Raw genomic sequence first — 18,316 nt, 5'->3', positions numbered from 1 at the left:
AGTATGTAGGCTGAAAATACTTAGTTGCAATCAGTTAATATTTCCAATCACTTATAAAATTTCATGTTCCTCACCATCATCCTCATTGTTGAATCCCTGGCAATATTAACTCTTTGGACACAGAAGACCACTCCACTTTCTCTTCCATCTGTCCAGTTACAAGAATTATCCCACCAAGTTTCAACAAGGCTCAGTAGTCATCATTTCCATGAATTACTAACACTTCTTGTGCTTCTCATTTGCTTCCCATAAACCTTGCCCTTGTAAACACACACACACACACACACACACACACACACACACACACGCATCAAAACACTTCTCAGGCCTCATCCTCCCTGAATCACTTTTATCAGTGTAAATCCGGGATTGCTCCACTGAAACCAATGGAGTTTCACCAGTGTGAAACTGGTGTAAGTAAAATCAGAGTTGGACCTCCCACCCTTCTGCTGTGTCATAACAATGCCACCTTCATACATAGAGCCGCTCCTGCACCTTCCACTTTATTTTATACGTTAAACACACATGCCATATAATCTGAATAAAGTAAAAGGTAGCCCCTTCTCTTCCTTCCTATTTTATCTACGTAGTTAGTACCTATCACTGTAGTATCTAATGCAAAGCCTGCCTAACAAGCCATGTAAGTTTTGAAGAAAATCAAATGGCTCCCGTCCACTTCAGTAGATTCTGTCTAACCCAAACAGTTCTCTCTCTTTGCAGAAAGCAACCCAACATTCCTTAAAATCCAAGTTCTCCTTCTGTACCAATGCACTAGGGGTGGGATCCCCAAAGATACTTCAGTGCCTAAGTCTGAGGTTGTGGTGATGCCTGAATCCCAGTGTTGACCTCACTGCGATTCACAAAAAATCCCAGCAAACCTGTAGGCACCTAAACTCACTTGGCCCCTATGTTTTTGCAGTAAAAGGTCCCTAGGCACCTATGTTTCTGACTCCGGGCACGTGCACCGCTGCTCCACACTGTGTCCAGATGCCTATCTCCACCTTTGCACCTGTGTGATTCATGAACCAGTGGAAGACAGGCATTTGGCTGCCTACGTTGCATGTGGGGTCCAATCCAGGAGGCATGCTCGGAGGCTGCCTACCAGATCGGGTCCCATTCAAAATCCAGCAGGAGATGGTGGTGCTACCCCTTATAACTTTTAGACTGGCAGTTAAGAGCACTCACCTGTGGTGTGGGAGACCCAGGTTCAATTCCCCACTCTCTGGCAGATAGAGAAAGAATTTTAACAGGGGTCTCCGACCTCTCAGGTGAATGCTTTAACCACTGGGCTTTCAGATATTCTGATGCTAGGCTCCCTCAGTCTCTTCTGTCCAAGTTGTTGTACAGTGGTTCAGTGGCACCTGTGGCCATATACATTGGTAGTGGCTAGGAGCAGCAGCTCAGGTTTGGCCCTGCTGTCTGTCTGTCATGACAAGTGGGTGGCAGGTCCAAATTTGAGTGATTGACATTGTAATCCCCTTGCATGGGGGTCAAAGTGCAGCTCAGGTCACAACAGGGGGGCTGTGGAGCCAAACCTGAGTGGGCAGGGAGCAGCCAGCATTGCTCCTCCTTGGTGCTGCCATGGGGGCTGGCTTCTGTGCCAGGGCTCCCCAAAGGAGCCTGCTTGGCCTTGCCCCACTTCCAACAGCCTGTGTCCCCTCTCGGGGATGGAGAATGACCAGGGTTTAAATTCAGCCAGAGGTGTCTGGAGCGGAGCTCTGGTAAATATGTTTCAAACCCACAGGGCAGAAGCCCCGAGCCCCAAATGGGAGCCTGGGAATGACACTGCATCTGGGCAGGACGGAAAGGAAGGTGGAGGCTGCGCAGTTGGCAAGGCTCTGGGGCCAGCAGCATGACTCCACAGGGGTTGATGGTGCATAATAACATGTCAAAAATTTCTGGAGGCACCTATGCTCTGCATAAATAGTGAAAGAGTGGTTGAAGCAGGGGAACTGGACCCTCAATCTCCCATGTGGGTGCCCTACCCACTGGGCTACAGTCTTTCTCTCTGTCCTAATCACTGATGCACTGTGGATATATACTTAGTCATTGGGTCAGAGACAGAGAGCAAGAATAATTCTGTAATCCAAAGGTTAGGGCACTCAGTAGGAAGGAGGGAACTGCACTGCACTGCAACGTCCAAGTTCCTTTGTAGATCCCACCTTAGATCTCCAATATTATTGTTCCTTAACTCATGCTTGGCACTAGAAGGATTAGCACTGCTCCCACCTTCAGCTCACTTCCCAAGTCTCTTAAAGGGAAAATGCAGAAGAAAAAAAATGGGGTAATTACTTTTTTTCCTTGTTATTCTTTTTGTACCAAGAAAGCCCAATTGGATTGGGGGGTTTGTTTTTGTTTGGGCAGGGGGCATGTTTTTAACATCAGAAATTTCAGAAATGTGGAGAACTCAAAAATTGAAGAACTAACGAAATGATGTATCACAAAAGCCAAGGAAAGCTGAACAGTTTAGGGAAAGGGATTTCTAAGCACATTGTTTTTAGTTATTGTATTGTATCGTATTTAACTACAATTTCTAATTAACATTTTGGAGAAAGTAGTATTTGTTAAAGAGTCAATTAAGGTGGAAGAGCTAACAACATAAATCCTCTGAGACACCCAACAAGTCCTCCAGCAAAACCAGAAAAATGAGAGAGGTAAGCAAAACTTCAAACTTCTTTTATACCACAAAGGAACAAAAAAGGTCACACACCCACTGTTTAAAAAAGTTCTTTGCAGTATACCTTGAAGTGATTATTATATATCAAAACTGCCTTCATGGCTTTCATTTGTTCTTACATGAACTACAGCCTACAGGAAATCCCTAGCATTCTTCAGGATATCTGTTAGCCTCTTTGGGGCTTCTGAGAAGTACCATATATACCTGATTTGGTTTTTCATTGGGCCCCAGGTGTCTAGGACAATATTTTTCATTATAGTCATTAATCAGGATGACTTCCCTCTTCTTTCTTTCTCTTTGCTTCCTTTCAGTGCTTGCTTCTTTGTCACTGGTTCAACTGCTGTTCTTCCAGCAAACTGCTTCCTGAGTCTCATCCTTCTATTTTATCAAGGATGGAATACCTATCATGCATTCCAAAATTAAATAGCTCTATAGACACTTCCACCTCTGTAATGCTTCCTTGGTGTCACATGCCTCCATCTTCCCTCATATTCCACCTCTCTCTCTGAGGACCCCATTCAGCAAGATACTTACACAAGTGAGTGATTCCACTGAAGTCGGTGGGACTGCTCCTGTTCTTAAACTTCTGCAGGTACTTCCGTACCTTGCTGAACTGGGGGTTAAACCAATAAGTGAGCACTCAACAATCAGAAGCAAAGGGCACTGGTAGAGAAATCGTGTGTGTGATTATCTGAGTGCTGGAGAGGCACAAGGTTAGGAAAGAAGTACGAAGACCTGCATAAAGGTATTCATCCATTATAAATTAAACCTAATCAGTCAACAGGCCCAGACTGATAGGGTGGCAATAGATGACTGAAGGCTATCCAACCCAAAGCATTGCACATATCCCTAACACTTTATTTTTAGCTCCTATATTTACATAGCAATCTGACATCAGGACCCTTCTCTGATTTATAAAAGCAATACAGTTAATGCTGAATTTAGTACTTTAGATGTTAAACACCTTTCAGATATTAATTAATAGCAAACCACCTGTCTCCTGGTACAGAACCCAGAGAGGAAGAAGAGCACCTGACCTATATATTGTGACCTGCTTAGTCTCCATTAGCTTAAGTACTAACTGAGTTGCCTTTAGAAAGCAGAAAGCACAGCAAGTATTTTTAGAAATTATTTTTGAACGCATAAACATTCAGAATGCTTTCAGCTGACACTTCGTCATGTAGTGTCTTAATAGATTTTCTTTGGCTTCCTTTACTATTTATCCACTAGATGGTACCCTATCCTTATGTTTTCCACTTTACTAGTTGCACCAGGGCACTGTCTATTATGATCAATGATCCATTTCAAGAATCCTCTAGCTCACTTTCTTATTGTCGAATTCTACTGTCAGAGATATATTTACACTTAATTTACAACATTCAGTGGATGTCAGCATTTAAGCGGGGAGGTGCAACTTCTAAAAATTCCTCCCTATCTAAAACTTGTATGCCTCCTTCTCAGATCCACCTTTGGAAAAGGTTAATAGATCCTTCAGAAATATACAGCCAGTGTAACCAATATGGATCCCTGCTTCTGGGGCTACATAAAAGCATGTTCTGCTTGTTCATGATTCCTTGTTCTGGAGGCAAAATACAAAACAGCTTCTTCAGTCATATTGGTACTTAAATTAAGATCCTTCTAATTTGGCACAGCATTTTCTGTATCGTGTTTAGCCTTTAACTGAAAGGCCAGATACCCAGTAGAAAATCTAACACAGCCCTGGACAATATTTTCCAAATATATAATCAAAAGTAGGACAAATATTATGTAATTCATTCATTGGGCTCTCCTGTGACTCTTCTAAAAGGGATCAGGATGACCATGAACTTGAGCACCTTTTGAGTAAATCCATTTCCTTGACCTAGCTTTCCTACAAATACACAGAAAAGAAAAAGAAAGAAATATATATTTTATATACACATCATAATCTTGGTAGGCGCTCAAGTACCATAGTGATGGGAACCATATACCAATATAGATAAATACCATCCCCAAGATTTTAGAAAGTAGGAAACATTAATGACTGCAATATTTTGTGGTGTATGGCATGCACTTAGTTGAAGTAAAAGCATGTCACACCTCTGCTTTTTATTTTTCTGTGTGCTCCAATCTCTGCCCTAGCACTGCCACCTGGCAGGAGGGCACAGACAGCAGCAGGTGACTGTCAGACCTTTCACTTTAATGATATGCACTTGATGTACCACAAATGCTGCAGCTCTCTCCAACTAGCTTCATAAGCATTTTCTATTTTTATATCTAACCCTTTCCATAAAATCCACTCCAAGAAGATCCACCAATCCCTGCTAGGGACTGCGGATGTCTCCCCAAAAGCCTCATGATCAAGAGACTTAAAGGCAGCTCACAGATTTCAGATTCTGAAGACGAAGGAACTCAGGCACCACACTGATAGGCATAGTATAAAAACCTAGATAGATAAGATCTCAGAGAGTCAGCATGGACAACTGATTTTCACCCTGCATCAAGAGGAGATCTTCAACAATGCAGCTAGCACAGTTAGCTATACTGAGGCTTGAAACCAGATTGAATGGGGTCAAGGATATTTCCAGAGCTGTCTCACCACAAACTTCTCACCCTATTTTCCTAGAAAAAAGGAGATTGAACAGAAACCTAACTGGAAAGATTCTTTGTGTGGATCTGATAGTACTTGTACACTTTAGATTATTTTTACACAGCAACTGAAAATGCTTTCATAGTGTCTGCATCCCTTTTGTGTGATACACAGTTGTTAAGAGAACACTTAGAGTTATTACAGTGCACATTCCATACTGTCTTTGCCATTTTTATATTATACGACGGGGAATGAAGCTCACTTATGCAACACAAAAGCCCTTCAGAGTTCTAACTAGTGTATTTTTCCTTGGCTCGTGTAATATGATTTCATAGAATGTGCTTTGAGTGAATAATATGTATAATATATGTAAAATAAATTCATAATAGAATTTAAACTTGTGATTGGGTCAATTGCATAGATCTAGGCCAGATAGAAAGGAAATGTATTGGAAGGTTATGTACGTCTTTCTGCATTCACCAGCAGCAAAGCATGGCTAAATATTGCAGACTTATGCTAATAGTGTTTAAGTGCTATCTAGATTTGTATCACACCGAATTAAACTCTAACTATGACTTTTCTGTGCTTAGGGAAACTGATGCTTGTAGTTACATCTGCTAGCCTTTAAAGGATCCCTAGCTGCTTTTCGGCTTATGTTTCCCTGACCCATTCAGTCCTTGTTGCTACCCTGGGCTAAATCACAAGCACTGTCCCGCTGCATTCCTACATGCTGTCATGATGACTAGGATGAGAGGGGGAATTGCAATCAGTTACAAAAAGCCTTCATCAATTGTCAAAATTCAAATACTAACATGTATCAACAGAGAATGCATGATGTTGTGGTGTGGTGTACCTTTTTTATTGAGATGGCTGTATTATTCACAAGTGTCGAAGCAACGAGGAGTCCTTGTGGCACCTTAGAGGTTAACAAATTTATTTGGGCATAAGCTTTTGTGGGCTAGAACCAACTTCATTGGATGCAACTGTAACTACTTAGGAAAAATATCCAGGCATTATTGCTGAACAGTCAGTGCAAACCTCTGCTCAGTGTCTAGTGACAGTCAAACACCTCCCTCCCTCCCACCCCCCCCCCCAAAAAAAAAACCTCTTAGGGTTTTTAAAGAATGGAATAGAAAATACTGATCATGTAATGCCATTATAGAAATCAATGATATGTTACATAAGAACGGCCGTACTGGGTCAGACCAAAGGTCCATCTAGCCCAGTATCCTGTCTACCGACAGTGGCCAATGCCAGGTGCCCCAGAGGGAGTGAAACTAACAGGTAATGATCAAGTGATCTCTCTCCTGCCATCCATCTCCACCCTCTGACAAACAGAGTCTAGGGACACCATTCCTTACCCATCGTGGCTAATAGCCATTAATGGACTTAACCTCCATGAATTTATCCAGTTCTCTTTTAAACACTGTTATAGTCCTAGCCTTCACAACCTCCTCAGGTAAGGAGTTCCACAAGTTGACTGTGTGCTGTGTGAAGAAGAACTTCCTTTTATTTGTTTTAAACCTGCTGTCTATTAATTTCATTTGGTGACCCCTAGTTCTTGTAATATGGGAATAAGTAAATAACTTTTCCTTATCTACTTTCTCTACATCACTCATAATTTTATATACCTTTATCATATCCCCCCTTAGTCTCCTCTTTTCCAAGCTGAAAAATCCTAGCCTCTTTAATCTCTCCTCATATGGGGCCCTCTCCAAACCCCTAATCATTTTAGTTGCCCTTCTCTGAACCTTTTCTAGTGCCAGTATATCTTTTTCGAGATGAGGGGACCACATCTGTACGCAGTATTCACGTGGAGTACTGTGTTCAGTTCAAAAAGGATATAGCAGAGGCTATATGAGAAGCATGAGCGGAGGTATGAGAGGGAATCAAAAGATGGTTTGGAACCAAAAGGAAATGAAGACTGGACGTGATAGGTGTATTAAAATAATATAATAATATAAAATAATGTAATATAATTGGGTGCTCATATTTATCCTTTGTGATAAAACAAGAACAAGAGATCATTCAATCATTTTTAAAGGCAATACATTTAATACTGATATGAGGAAATACTTTTTTTAAAAGATATCATGTAATTAACCTTATGGTAACAAAATATCTTTATTAATATTCTGGATGACGGGATGGATTGCACCCTCAGCAAGTTTGTAGATGACACTAAACTGGGAGGAGTGGTAGATACACTGGAGGGTAGGGATAGGGTCCAGAATGACCTAGACAAATTGGAGGATTGGGCCAAAAGAAATCTGATGAGGTTCAACAAGGACAAGTGCAGAGTCCTGCATTTAGGAAGGAAGAATCCCATGCACCACTAAAGGCTGGGGACCAACTGGCTAAGCAGCAGTTCTGCAGAAAAGGACCTGGGGATTACAGTGGTCGAGAAGCTGGATAAGAGTCAGCAGTGTGCCCTTGTTGCCAAGAAGGCCAACGGCATATTGGGCTGTATTAGTAGGAGCATTGCCAGCAGATCTAGGGAAGTGATTATTCCCCTCTATTTGGCACTGGTGAGGCCACACCTGGAGTATTGCGTCCAGTTTTGGTTCCCCCCACTACAGAAGGGATGTGGACAAATTGGAAAGAGTCCAGCGGAGGTAACGAAAATTATTAGGGGACTGGGGCACATGACAAGGAGAAGCTGAGGGAACTGGGGTTATTTAGTCTGCAGAAGAGAAGAGTGGGGGGGATTTGATAGCAGCCTTCAACTACCTGAAGGGGGGGTCCAAAGAGGATGGATCTAGGCTGTTCTCAGTGGTGGCAGATGACAGAACAAGAAGCAATGGTCTCAAGTTGCAGTGAGGGAGGTCTAGGTTGGATATTAGAGGGTGGTGAAGCACTGGAATGGGTTACCTAAGGAGGTGGTGGAATCTCCATCCTTAGAGGTTTTTAAGGCCCAGCTTGACAAATGATTTAGTTGGTGTTGGTCCTGCTTTGAGCAGGGGATTGGACTAGATGACTTCCTGAGGTCTCTTCCAACCCTAATATTCTATGATTCTATATAATTGAAACTAAATTCTTAGTAAAATTCAAAAGAGGATATTTTAGAGTGTTTAGATTCTAAATCTGGATCTAAATCTTGTAGTTTCAGCTTCATATATCTACCATATCTATATCTGACAATCTAGTAGGCTAGTTGAAAATGGCTTTAACATAGTAAAAAGATTACTATGTTAACATCATTTTCAACTAGTCCATTAAATTGTGAATAACCTGGATTTGATGTAATATCTTTGAAATTATATGTTATGGCAAATTTTTTAAACTCTTGATGGTGAAATTGAGGTCCATCATCACTCGTGACTGTATTGGGAATGCCATGCCTTGCAAACATTAATTTACTTTTATTAATGACTTGTTTGGCACATGTGTTTTCTAGTATGGATATTTCAGGAATGATGCAAAAAATAATCAAGAACTATAACATATCTAATCTACCAAAGTCTTCCATTTTAAAAACAGATATTTATTACATGGAAAATTGCCCTCTCTTTATTATGTGTTAATAATTGTTTCATCCACTTTGTTGTATTGTGCACCAGGCACATGATTAAAAATTACACACCTAATGTGTTGTCACATAATAGCTAAGTCTGAGAAAACAGTGGCTTTTAAAAAAAAAACTGACACACAGGGCAGCAACAGCTGTTAAGGGTCAAGGGCTCATCTATGCATAGAGTTATTCAGGAATAGCTGTTCTAGTTTAAATTCACACCCTACCTTAATCCTAATTAACTTTGCAGTGTAGACAAGCCCTAAGAGCTAGTCCACACTGGGGATTTTACACCAGTGTAGTAGCTACACTGATGTGACTCCACTAGCCCAACCCCTATTATAGATGTGCTGTAGCAGTGTAAAAAGTGACTCACGCTGGCACAATGTATCAACACTAGTAGGTTACATCAGTATAGCTATAGTGGGGCAAAACTCCTTATTTAAGACAAGCCCAACATGAGTTCTGTGAGGCAATTTAAATATTCCAGGATATTTTATTGTCAAGGCAGGTCAATCACATTGTAATTTATTCTAATTAGCACTGTTAAATTCTTCCCATGCAGCCAGCTGCTAGATTCTTCCCCTGCAGCAGTGTTATATTAAAAATAAGTATAAAAATCTTTTCTGCTTTATGAAAATTTAAAATAAAATTATTTCTAAACTGGTCTTTACAGTCAGAAGCTCCAGTCACTGATCATTAGAATGAAGGACAAACAGTCTAGCACAGTGGTAGGCACCCTGCGGCCCATCAGGGTAATCCACTGGCGGGCCACAAGACAGTTTGTTTACATTGACCGTCCGCAAGCATGGCCGCCCGCAGTTCCTAGTGGCCACGGTTCACCGTTCCTGGCCAATGGGAGCTGCAGGAAATGGCGCAGGCCACAGGGACGTGCTGGCCACTGCTTCCCACAGCTCCCATTGACCGGGAATGGCAAACCACAGCCGTTGGGAGCTGCGGACAGTCGTGCCTGCGGATGGTCAACATGAACAAACTGTCTCGTGGCCCATCAGAGGATTACCCTGATGGGCCACGTGTGGCCTGCGGGCTGCAGGTTGTCCACCACTGCTCTAGCATCTACAGCAGCTGGATTTTGGAAAGTAAAATCTGATCCCTGGAACCTAAGATAATTAAATAAAGCCAACTCCCATTGCAGTGAATAATCGCCCTGCAACCAGACTGCAGCAATGTTCACATCACACCATGATGTGACTATTGGATTCTTTGCCGTCTGAGTGCTCTTCCACTCATTTTAGGTACTGTGGCAAACCCAGGACAAACAGCTACAAAGGGGGGGTGTAGTAATTAGTCCCAGGGGGTTAAAAGGCCTCTCCCAATCCACTGAGGAGAGATAACCATGGGGAAATAAGGTGCAGCTGGAAAAGGGGTTACCAGGGAACTAATTAGGTTCAGCTGGCTCCAACTGCTTGAGACCCGCCCCCCTGGGGGGGGGGGGGGGAAGAGAGTGAGAGAAGTAGGGAAGCTGCCAGTAAGCTAGGTGCAGCAAGGAAGGCCGCACTCTGTCCCCAGAAGGGAAGAAAAACAAGCACAAGGGACTGACTGAGGGAAGGAATAGCCAGACCCTGTGCTACCTACAAGGATTTGCTTTGCCCAAGCCTGTCTCTCCAAGGCTAAAAAGGACTGAGCCTGCTGAGGAGAAGAAGGTACTTTGCCACAGTACTTACATGCCACCACCCTCCCACCAGATTATCTGAGCACCTCACAGTATTTCATATATTTTCCCTCACAACACCTCCCAGGTGGTAGGAAGTCTTGTTATCCTCATTTCACAGATGGGTGGAATGAAGCACTGAGGCGCAGATCCTCAATCTCTGGAAGTTAGGAGCTTAAATACCTTTGAGGATCTGACCCAGAGTGACTAAGGGACTTAGGCCAGGTCTACACTAAAAAGTTAGGTTGACCCAGCTATGTAATTAAGTCAACCTAACCCCGGGTGTAGACCTAGCTACCTCCTCTCTAGGAGGGGGATTAACTACAGCGACAGAAGAACTCTTCCCATCACTGTAGCGAGAGTCTACACTGAAACACTACAGCAGCACAGCTAGGCACTTTTAGCCTAGTGATGTGAGCTCTCAGTTGGGATGTGGAAGACCCACTCTGCTTGATATGGAGAAGGGATTTGAACTTGGGTTTCCTCCCAGAGGAGGGCCTGAACCACTGGACTATAGACTCATTCTTGCTCTCTCTTTGGCCCAGTGCATTTTTGATTATTTATATACAATAGAATAGCTTCAACAGGAAAGCTTTAGAGAAATCCACACCAGACTAGCCCCTAGTCCAGTGATAATGGCACCCAGGTCTCCCACGTTTAAGGAGTGCCCTGACCTCTGGGCTAAAGGTTATAAGGGAGACCTCACTCCAGCCATTATGTGCAAGTCCAAAGGTGAGATAGGTGGGGGAACACCTAGTTTGAGCATCCCACTGGGGATTTAAGCCTGAAACAGACACTTAGGCACCTAGACTGAGGTAGCTGTGCACATGCTCACTAGCAGAAACTTGGATGCCTAGGGAACATTAATGGTAAAATCTCAGTGCCTAAAGATGTTAGGCGGCTCCAGCTTGGCAGCAGCTGAGGGGGGATTTTAAGGATCTCAATGGCACCTAAATTGGCAGTCAGGTGCTGACATCCTTTTGCGAATGTAGCCCTAAATGACTTTCCCAAAGTCACATAGGAAGTCTGTGGTACAACAGGAATTTGAACCTGGATCTCCCAAGTCCCAGACTAACACCCTAATCCTTCCTTGCCACTCACTATTGGGGACTCAAGAGGGAATTGATAATATTCCAAATCAAGTACTTAGTACTGGGCCAGCTTCCAAACTTTCATAGATTTGGTTCTGATCCCACTGTTCGCAGGTTAACATGAATCAAATTTCTGAAGCTATTGAGTAGAGCTGGTTGAAATTTTGCCATCAAAACTTTAAAAAAAAAAACCTAAAAATGGCCTTTTTATCAAAATGAAAAATGCACCCTGAAAATGTTTGGGGTTTTTTAATTGAAATTTTCCAATTTTGGGACAAAACCCCCAAAACTGGAAAAGGAGTTTTCATTTTGGGGGAGTTATTTTACATGGGTCAGGTAAAAGGATATAGTCATGCCAAGGATGCCATGTCAATTCTGCACTGTACTGGGTAAAGGAGTTCTAGCTCCAGGGCTTTAAATCTGGATCATTTCACAAGTACTGAATTTAAAATACATAAATAATTTTCCCGTACACCTCCAAACTTTGGTATCATTAACTGAACCTAACCAGCAGATTTCAATCACTATTGCATCTCCTAGGGCTGGAGGAAGAGGAAGAGAGAGGTATTATGAGGAGGAAGAGAGGTGTGGGAATGGTTGGAAAGGTCTCCTTTACACTTGTGATACTAGTTCTTGCTGTGACTGGCCCCAAGAGAGTTTCTATGCGGTACCAGCATGGCATGAAATGTTGGCACTTCAAAGGTGACACACCTGCTACTTCGTGCAGCCCTGGAGAGCTGCATCCGAGAGACATACATAGAGCTCTCCCTCCAGAGCTTCTGCAAGACCATCGCCTGCATCCTGCAAGAGCTCTCTGAGAAGCCCCTGGAGACAAGGAGATCCCTGAGGACCCCTGTGGCTGCAGGTGAGGCCAGGGCTGCTGGACAAGCTGAGGGGGAGCAACAAGATGCCCTATGAGGATATTTTGCCCATTGAGCATGGACCAGCAGGGAAGCAATTAACTGATCAGGTCCTGAAGCTTAAAGGAAGGGGTTCACAATCCAGATCAGTTCAGAAAAAGAGAGGAGGTTCAAACTTACTTTTATGCTATAAGAGCTACTTTGTCCCTTTCACTATTTACTAATCATCAGCTACATAGTGACTTGCTAACTCTCCTTTGGGATAACAGCCATATAGATTTTTCTGACAAAACAACGAAATGAAACAAATATTGATTTGACAGGAACTCCAAGATATCAAATCCAGATACAGATGCAAAATTTTGCTGGCAAAAACCACAGTTTGACAGAAACTCAGACAACTCCATCAATAGTGAGTGACATGATTGTACATCCAGAGGGAGCGTACAAAGTAATAAACAGCTTTTGGGGGGTTTTGAGGGAGTGCCCCATGAGAAACACAGGTGATAAAATTGTACTGGATTTTCAAACTAGACTCTAAACTTGAATGTGCATGGAAATCAATTAATTGTGAATCTGACCGTTTTATTTGCAAGCACAAATATTTGCTTGTCTGTTCAAATGAGTGTGCATGCAAAATTTGCTTGTGGAAATTTGCAAGCCAGGTTGAAAATGTGGCATAATGGCAATAAGGATTTCCATGTAATTTATGAATAAATAGTTGATCTTTCTGGATTGTGATTGGATGAAGTCCTTATCTTGTTGAAAACTTGTAAAACATGTACATGATAGATCCATTATTATTAATAATAGTATTGTTATAGTTTACTGTTTACCCTGTTAGGGGCAATAAAATCCCCCCCTTCATCTCCTGTGTGGGCTATCTGCATCACTAGTCAACACTGGGAAGGGAGAGCAGCCTCCATTGGGTCATGATTCTCCATCCTGAGCAGGAGCTCCATCCCACCAACACTCCAGTCAGTGCAACTGAGCTAGAGCATAGGGACATATGATGTGAGTCAGGTGTAAGGTTTAGATTATTTCCCTCTTGGAACAAGCAGGGAACCAAGGGCCAGTTTTGAGCTCTGTGTCCTAATCTGTTCCAGGCTACTCCTGGGGCAGTGCCATTATGTGCCGTTAGCATAGAACACAGATGGGGAAGGGTGGCAGCCATAGGCACACAAGATTACCTATATCTGGGAAGTATAGGCATTGTATTTTTATTTTATTTTTAAATATCTTAGGTGAACAAGACATTAATGAATCACTGACAGACCACTTGTCTAGCAATTAATATTGCTAGAGGTTAACAGGTCAGAAATCTGCCTTTCAAAAATGGTCCCTAAATATGGATTTAACACAAGCCTCTAACAATTCTAACATAGCTATAACTACTGGGAAAACAAATATATATTTGCAAAATTGCCTGACTGTTTACACAGTTGTCTGTAGTGGCTTGAAAGTGGAGATTCTTCAAATAAGATGATGCTGGTTATGGGTTACTCATGATGAAGATATGACATAGAGTCGACAGAGTAGAAAATCATACTGGAACAATGCTGATTTTGTTGTACCAAATAAATGGTTTTCACAGCTAAAACATTTTTTGTGTACAAAAATGAATATCTATTTTAAAATGTATTATCATTAATAAGCATTTATAAACCCCAGTATATTATTATGTACCTGGCACTTTACTAAAAAGAGAGCAAGTCATGGCCGCCACTCCAGAGAGCTCAAAATCTAGCACTTACAAGAGACAGCATGGAACAACGACTCCATAAGGGAGGGTGTGGAGAGATCACTGGGGAGGAAACCAATATAGTGCCCTGGTTTCTGAGCATCTGAGGTTAGACTTCTGGAATGGGCTAAATCCTCACTGAGAGAGAAATGTGTGGACTTGAACCCAGCATCTTGTATTCTAATTCATTAATAAGCTTTTAGGCCCACATGCTCAAAGAGGTTTAGGTGCTTAACTCCCATTGTTTTCAATGGACGTTGGGCACCCAAATGCCATTGAGGATCTGGGACTTAGAACCCGGTTCTGCAAAGCACTTCAGCATATAGTTACGTGCCATTGACTTCAATGGAACTTCACGTCATTCCTTGATGGTCTGCCTAACATATAATATAGTGCGTAAACAGCTGAATCTCCAGACTTCTTTTGATCTGGTGTTTGTTGCAAACCTGTCTTCTTTGGGTAATGTGTTTGTTCAACAGAAGTTTTGAGCACAGGCAACTATTAATTGTTATTTCAGTTTCTCTCCACAGAAGTTTGGTAGAATTCATGGTAGATGAAGTTTTTTACCTGCTTCAATACCCTAAAATGTAGGGGGATCAAAAGAGTTCTAATAAAATGCTATTTTTTATTTTATGTTTAGGAGGGAGCAGTGGGCTGGTGGATAGGGCCCTAAACTAGGAATCAGGATACCAGAGTTGTGTTCCCAGCTTGGCCACAGACTTACTATGTGATCTTAGGCAAGTTATGCTGCCTATCTTTCCCCTCCCATATTTTGTCTGACTTGTTTATTTAGACGGTAAGTGTTTGGGGCTGGGACTCGTTCTCCCTATGTGTTTGTACTCTGGCTAGCACCTGATTTTTGGTTGGGGCCCCCAGAGGGCTAAAGTAACACAAAGCAACTAGAAAACTAAACAACAGATTATATGCAAATAGATCAGAAATAGAGTATGTAGTAGGTAATTAAAGTAAACTAGAGGTAAAATTGTGTACAAGATCACTCGTAATAGGAATACTCCTGACCTCGGTATTTTCCTAGACTTAGGGTTAAAATGTGTCATTTAGTGTCAGCCTGTGCTGGGGGGTGACCCCATGCGCACTTTCACAATTCCTCCCCAGTGGGAAGGGGAATACCCTGTCTTCCCCGTTCCTTAGCAATGTACAACACGCCCCCCTCCCCAGTGTGGCCAACCCACTGGCTTTTTTTTTTTTTTTTTTTAAGAGAAAAAGGTGAGTAGGATGCTGAAAAATAGTTTAATCTATAGAATTCCCTCCCAACAATTTTCTGAATTAATAGATGTCAATCATGGTCCTTGGGTCTAGCCAGTAACAAATGAATCTGAACGGTGTCATTAGATTGATGGCAACAAGCAAATAAACGCCTTTATATGTTGAACATTTTCCTATTGCTACTGTTGTGCAGTGTAACATTTATATATAGTAAATGAAAGATTAGCAATTGAGTGTTGTTCTCTACCTTGGAGAGTGGGAAAACGACAATTCCTGAAGCATGCAGATGGCTTTTCATCTGTAGGGAAAAATCAAGCAACTCTCTTTGCACCAGCCTCTGATGCTGCTAATGCTCATAATTACTATATGTTTTCATAACAACATATTAAGTTTTTGCCCATTTGAGTGTTTCCATTAGCTTTTGTTTACATCCTAAAAAAAAACCCTTAGTCCTTGGCCACACTTCCTGAAGTTTCCTTTACATTTTTAGTTACAACTGGACTGACTGATTTTAAAGCTAAATGTATTTCTTCTACTGAATAGCATCTAATTGCTGCACAACCAGAGGACTCAACTCTTTAAATTTATACACCAGGTGTAGTGCTTACTGTGATCAGACTGCAATAGGACACCTGACAAAAGAAAGCATGTCTCCGCCCTGGTAGTAAGTGGGCTCAAAGGTTGCAGCAGTGGGCCCAAAGATTGTGTTTGTATGAAAAAGCCTTTGTTCTCCGAACTTCCACTTGTTGGTGTCTAGGCTAGTTTGTTTAGAAAAAGAAATTAAAAATTGAAAATCATTTCTCCTTTTTGGGGACTTCCAAACAGAGGATGAATTCAAGTCCTTTTCCTTAGATTATCAAGAAACAGCCAATAGAAAAACAGACTTACTGTACGCACAAATAAGCAAAGTCTCAAGAGAAATGCAGACCCAGGAGCTTACATATGAAAGTGGCAGGAATGCACAGAAAGACAATGTTTCAACCCATCAGTCTTGATAAAGGCCCAGATGTGTAGAAATGTCAGCTTTATGTGTGTTCCAGCCACTCTCAATCAATCTACTTTCCTATGTAGGTTACTTGAGTGCGTCTTCCCCAAAGCCTTTAAGGCTCTAAATCTTGTGCCCAGAGTGATGCCATTATTTTCATGATAGAATTGATCCAGGCAGCCATCAACATTCATTTTCATGGTACCAGACTGGTGGGATTGTACTTTTCAGCTCAGTGGTTCTGGAAATACTCATTGTAGTTGAGCTGTATTAAATAGTGCAGTGCGCTTGATTCTCTTTTACTTGATATCACCAAATCTATATTACTAGGTTGTCGTAGGGTTTTTACACATTATTCGCTTGATATAATTTATGGCTCAAAAGCAGAAGACAACATATAACTATAAATATAACTAATTATAAGTCTCAAATAGGTTTTTTACGATGATGTGGATTGGGCAGACAGACTATATTGATCATTACATACATTTAGTTATTAAAAGTGATGTAGCTCTTGGGCAAGGTTCACTGCTGTGCTACTTCAATTTTGCATCAGCATAACACTGAAGTTATTCACAGTGGTGAACCAGGTCCCCTTTCTAAAGGCCATGGGATGCCTTAACATCCAGATCCAAACCCAAACTTTCCCAGAGTTCATAGGAGTTCAGATCTGGGCCCATCACTAGTTAAAATGAAATTTCTTTTTCCAGCATTTTCTCAGTCAGCAATATGCTAGATGGCACTTTAACATTATGGTATTATTTGATTGGGAAGCCACCATTTTAGATGGCAGGGAAGTATCATCAGGTGTCTACTTCAAACACCTGTTGGTATTCAAGATGATTTTCAGACCGTACTGTATTTGAGATAAGTGGTATAGAATGGGACAGGAAGATACTAGTAAGAGTAAAAGGGAAAGTCTACAATGCATCCAGATATGCTCAAAGTAACACCCATAAACAAAAAAAATGAGAGTGCAGACTCAGATGGCTTTGGTATGTAAAGTGCAGTCCTGAGACCTATGAGGGTAAGAGAGTCCAACAGATTTAGATTGAAGGGAAAAGACAGAGAAACCGACCAAAGAAGAAATGGAGGGACGTCATAAAGGAAGACATTTTACCATTTGTTGTGATAGAGGATAAGGCATTGAACAGAGTGCTGTGGAGAGAAAGGACCCATCTGATGGGATTACACCAGGGAAAAAGATGGTATTGGAGAGCCCAAAATCTTAAGTACTGTATACAGTAGATTTATTAATAAGGAAACTGCATGTTCCAACTATAGATGAATCTATAAGTTTAGATCAAATTAAAATTTGTTCTAACTTTTCTATGACTCACCCTGAACTTAATCATGGAGGCCTCAATTCAGAAGAGCACTTAAGCACGTACTTAACTCCCATTTAAGTTAGTGGGACTTCAGCATATGCTTAAGTGTTAGGCTCACTCTCGGCATTAGTTACCTAGTGTTCATTTTTCCCACCTCTCTGTTTTGGTTGAGAAGAGAAAAGCTGCCTGAATACTCTGAAGATAACTGGTTCTGGAGGTATTTCTGCCTAACCAGAAACAGGAAATATTAGAGATCTCATGAAAGAACCTGTTCTCGTAAAGGCCTTGATCTCGTAAAGGCCTTGCTTTTTAAACAGCTCACCTCTTACTACTGAATAAAAGGATCCAATTAGAAGATAGTGATTAGAACAGCAAATTCTGACTATCAAAAGAGAGAATTATCTAGCTGGGGGGAGGGATAGCTCAGTGGTTTGAGCATTGGCCTGCTAAACCAAGGGTTGTGAGTTCAATCCTTGAGGGGGCCACTTAGGGATCTGGGGCAAAATCAGTACTTGGTCCTGCTAGTGAAGGCAGGGGGCTGGACTTGATGACCTTTCAAGGTCCCTTCCAGTTCTAGGAGATGGGATATCTCCATTAATTTAATTTAAAAGCCTGCTGAAGTAAGTGGAGGGACTCACATTGACTTGAATGTGCT

General features: G+C 41.8%; 1 long non-coding RNA gene across 1 annotated transcript in view; it reads right to left on the bottom strand.

Annotated features, from left to right (window-relative positions):
* Window positions 1-18,316, bottom strand: part of LOC135981698 (uncharacterized) — a 52,758-nt gene that overhangs the window by 10,525 nt on the left and 23,917 nt on the right. The window contains exon 4 of the long non-coding RNA XR_010598833.1: window positions 3,212-3,290. This is a non-coding gene — a long non-coding RNA (uncharacterized LOC135981698). The remainder of the gene's footprint in view (window positions 1-3,211; window positions 3,291-18,316) is intronic.

This window comes from Chrysemys picta, chromosome 2 (genome assembly GCF_011386835.1).
Source record: "Chrysemys picta bellii isolate R12L10 chromosome 2, ASM1138683v2, whole genome shotgun sequence".
Lineage (NCBI taxonomy): Eukaryota > Metazoa > Chordata > Testudines > Emydidae > Chrysemys > Chrysemys picta.
This window is presented reverse-complemented; position numbering and strand designations above follow the sequence as displayed.